Source organism: Arachis duranensis, chromosome 10, assembly GCF_000817695.3.
Source record: "Arachis duranensis cultivar V14167 chromosome 10, aradu.V14167.gnm2.J7QH, whole genome shotgun sequence".
Classification (NCBI taxonomy): Eukaryota; Viridiplantae; Streptophyta; class Magnoliopsida; order Fabales; family Fabaceae; genus Arachis; species Arachis duranensis.
The window spans coordinates 58080077-58084719 of NC_029781.3; positions in this window are offsets into that span (position 1 = coordinate 58080077).

A 4643-nucleotide genomic window follows, 5' to 3' on the forward strand; every position below is an offset into this window, starting at 1 on the left:
GAACAATTGGAGGAAGCTTTAATTGTTGAAGACAAGGAAGAAGTGGTAGAAGACTTAGGAGATGCAGAGCTTCCATGGGAACATAGATTTGAAGAAAGCCCCTCCAAGATGATTGAAATTGATGCTAGGGAGGAAAGTGCACACCTTCCAAGGCATACTCCATATGAAGACTTGGATGGGATAGAGCAAGGATTGAGTTCCCTTGGTGATGAAGATCAAGCATCAAGTCTTAGTGGTGAAGAATCCTTTGAGCATGAAGAACCTTCTCCCGTTGGATTTGAAAGCGTTGAGGAGGTAAATTTTTCTCACCCTCCCTATCATGATTTGAGTAAAGGAAAAGGTTTAGATAAAATTTTTGAACAAAGGATTGAGATTAAGAGATCTTGTGAAGAGGTGGAAGTCCCTAGAAATAGAAGAACGAGGGTTGGTTATGCTTTGTCAAGAACTTTAGAAGCATCTTTGCCTAGGTTGCCATCTACACCTTCATTTGAGTGGGTGAAATTCATTTCTATTAGCTTTATTATCCCACTTGAATATGGTTTGCTTGAAACGGATGGCCAACTTAGGGAAGTTTGTGGGATGAAGCGTAAACAGAAAAGGTTTTGTGGTGGGCGTTACAAATCAAGGCTCATTATGGTTGATGCATCAAAAATGAGATATAAAGGTTGGAGTAGTGCTCAAATAGACGGGTCTAGGAGGATTGTTGGGCACTTCATAGAGAATTCATCTTGTTCACCACCCGGATGGACTAATAATGATGATCAACCTCAAGACGGGTGTGAAAATAAAGTGTGGGATCCCGGATTAAAAAAAGAGGATCAACTTTGGGAGCCCCAAGCTTGTGAAGAACTCCATCAAGACTTGGCTCAATCCATGAAGAATCTTGGGGCACAATGGAGAACCAAGCATTGGTGGGAGTTCCAAGATGAATACAAGCACAAGCCACCTTGATAAGAAGCTCCCCACAAGTCCAACTTAAGGACAATAAATAAAAGTGCTAGGTGGGAGACACCCCACCATGGTAAACTCTTTCCATACTCTTTTGGTTTGTTAATAAGTGAATTGAGTTGCCATTGTAGGTAGATTCTCATTTTCATTTTTATCTTTTGTAAATATTGGTAGAATTAGTTTAATTTCTTGTTTTTATTGTTTTATTGAGTTTAGTTAGTAGTATAGTATGTTGAATAAGGTTCTAGGGTGTTTTGGTAGCTGTTTGGAGGATTGAAAGGCTTGGATTGGTGCAGAAAAGATAGCAAAAATTTTTGAAAAACAGAACACCATCCACGCGTACGCGCACCTGAGCATTTTTCGACCACCCACGCGGACGCGCACTGTACGCGTATGCGTGGATGCAAAAATTCTACCCTAGCCAAAAACCCGAGAGTTAGGCCTGCGCTGTGCGAACATTGGGCCTAAAGCACAAGTCTATGCACGTGTGCGTGCACTTGGCGCGTACGCGCACATCATCTTAAATTCGCAATGCACGCGCACGCGCACTGTGCGCGCGCGCGTCGATTGCACAATCTGCACCCCCGGTACTTTTACCCGAGAGTTGTGCCAGACTTGGGCCGACCCTATGCCTCCGGCCTAACTCGATGCACGCGTGCGCGCACCTGGCGCGTACGCGCCCTTCGACCAATATACCCATCGACGCGTAAACGTGCATGACGCGCACGCGTCGGTAAAAAAAAATAAATAAATAAAGAGTTTTTTTTTTCTCCCTTTCCATTTTCTTTTGATTATCACATTCGCATACTTCTACTCTTCCCATTTTCATCTAGTTTTTGTAGCATGTTTTCGTTTTTTTAGTCATTTTAATAATGGTGTTGAACTTTTCTACTCAATTGTTGAGACTTTCTTACACTATTTTGGTGCTTCTTGAGTTGTTTGATATTGTTGGGGTGATGAAACTTTTAAATCAATGCTTCATCTTGTATAACTCTTATGTCTTTGTGCATTGATATGACCTCATATTGTCTCTCATGACCCACTTCTTCTTATGTGAACTTGATGTGCCATACACTCTTCATGCTTTGACCTTACTCTTGCATCAAGTATCATTGATATGCCATTTTCTCTTATTGTTTCCTCCTCTACATGTTGTAGCTACCATGTAGTAGAGTCCCATCCCTTTATTTGGCATTAGCCCCGCCTATGTTCTACTTTTTTTGATACCTTTGTTGTAGGCCTAATTGTCGTTCTTCTTTCCTCCCCTTTTAGGTTGGCCACCAAAGAAGGGAGATATGAATAGCTTTAAATGGGACAACAAACAAGTCATCTGCACAATCTTTTGACGGAGCTCATCAATTGTGGTACCCCGTCCACATTGCTCTCCTTTGAGTGCACCGAGGACGGTGCAAACTTTTAAGTGTGGGGAGGTTGACCGACCGTTCGGCGATTTTGGGTGACAAATTTCTAACCCCAACACTTTTGCATTTCATTTTAGGTTTTTAGGATATTTACTTGCATTTTCTTAATTTTGCATATATATACACAATAAGCTTAGTCAAAATAATGAAAATTTTTCAAGATTTCTATCTATAGGGCACCTCAATTGATTTGAGTGAAAACTCTTCATTAAACTTGCTTGAATTATATATATTGTGGATCATGTTTTTGAGCTAAGAACACAAGCAAGTGAGATTTGAGCCTAATGGTGTGGTTACATCTTATAACCACTTATTTTTTCATTCTTGTGTGCATTATTCTCTTTCTATGAATGTAATCTTTGATTTGTTTGATTCTTTATGTCCATTATTTTATATATGAATGCATTTATATGATTGAGGCCTTCATTTCAAATTTTCATGCATTTATATGATTGAGGCCATCATTTCATTAGCTCACTTACCCAAATAGCCTTACCTTTTATCTTCCATTGTTAGCCAATTTGAGCCTACAATTAACCCACTTGTTCTTATTTTAGCACATTACAAGCCTTAAAGCGAAAAACAATAAATGTCCTTATTTGGATCTTTGATTAGCTTAGGCTAGAGTGTGTGAGTATCATTCAAGTGTGGGAACCTTGGGACATTGGGTGAATAAAAAGGTAGTTTTGTATTTTTATTGAAATTATTGGGAATTGGGTACATACTCATGTATTGATCAAATGTAAAACCTTATGCATTGAGGTTCTTGTATATAGAAAGAAAAAAAATGAGTAAAACAAAAGAAAAAGAAAAGAAAAATAATATGGAAAAGAAAAAAAATAGAAAAAGAAAGAAAAAGAAGAAAAAGAAAGAAATAAAAAGGGGACAAAATGCCCCAACTCAAAGTATAGTCCAATAAAATCAATGCATAAGTGTTGTGAAATGAAAAGGAATACATGAGTATGTGAAAAAGTGAGAAATGGGTAGTTAGGTTAGAACTTAATTGTATAGGATGTCATAGGTTAGGTGGGAAGTTTAAGCTTATCAAAGATTCAAATTTCAAGCTCACTTAACCATATATGCATCCTACCTTGACCCTAGCCCCATTACAACCTATGAAAAGACCTTATGATATATGTATGCATGCATGAAATATTTGTTGATTGTTAGAAGAAAAACAAATCTTAGAAAGCATGATTAGGAGAGAATTGAGAGAATCAACCCTAAACACTTGAGCGAATAGAGTGCAACACTACCGGTGAGGGTTTGATGCTCAATTACATGTTTTCACCTATGATCATAATTTTCATGCAAGTTTGTAAAAATATTTAATAACTCAATTCAATTGTGGATTAGACTTGCTAGTCCTTAGCCCTTGTGCATATGTGCTTCTTGGGAATTGATTTACTTTGACCAAGCAATTGCATTCATTTAGATAGTTGCATATAGGTAGATTGCATTTAGTTAGTTTCCATTGAATAAATGCCATACCCTTACTTCATTCTTGGTTTAAGCATGAGGACATGCTTGGTTTAAGTGTGGGGAGGTTGACAAACCCCATTTGTAGGGTTTATCTTGTATTGATTTTAAGAGATTTTATCACCTTTTACCCACATTTATCCAATGGATTAGCATGGTTTTATATATTCTCCTTTAATTGTGCTTAAGAGTGAAAACATGCTTTTTAGGACTTAAAATAGCTAAATCTAATTCTCCTTGATTCCACTAGATGCCTTGATATGTTTGTTAGTGATTTCAGATTGAAAAGGCTAGGAATGGATCAAAGGAGTGAAGAGGAAAGCATGCAAAGTGGAGAAATCATGAAAAGTCAAAGAAGTTGAACTCGCCATGGACGCGCGCGCACACCTGGCGCTTGCGCGCACCAGCGAATTACCCCATGGACGCGTACGCGTGCTGTGCGCGTACGCGTCGGTGCCGTTTTATGATTTTTTAATGAAAACGTGGCCAACGAATTCTGAAGGGTTGTGGGGCCCAATTGCAACCAACTTTGGCGCCAAAGATGCTATTTAAAGCCAAGGATTGAAGAGCAAAGGGGATTCTATTCATTCACACACATTAGGATTAGTTAGAATTAGTTTCTAGAGAGAGAAGCTCTCACTTCTCTCTAGAATTAGGATTAGGATTAGGATTAGTTCTTAGATATAGGTTTTAATCTTTGCTTTCTTCTACTTCTACATCTTAATTCTTTGTTGTTACATTCATCTTCTTCTATTCTTTTGTTGTAATTTCCTTTATGTCGTTCTTACATTTTGT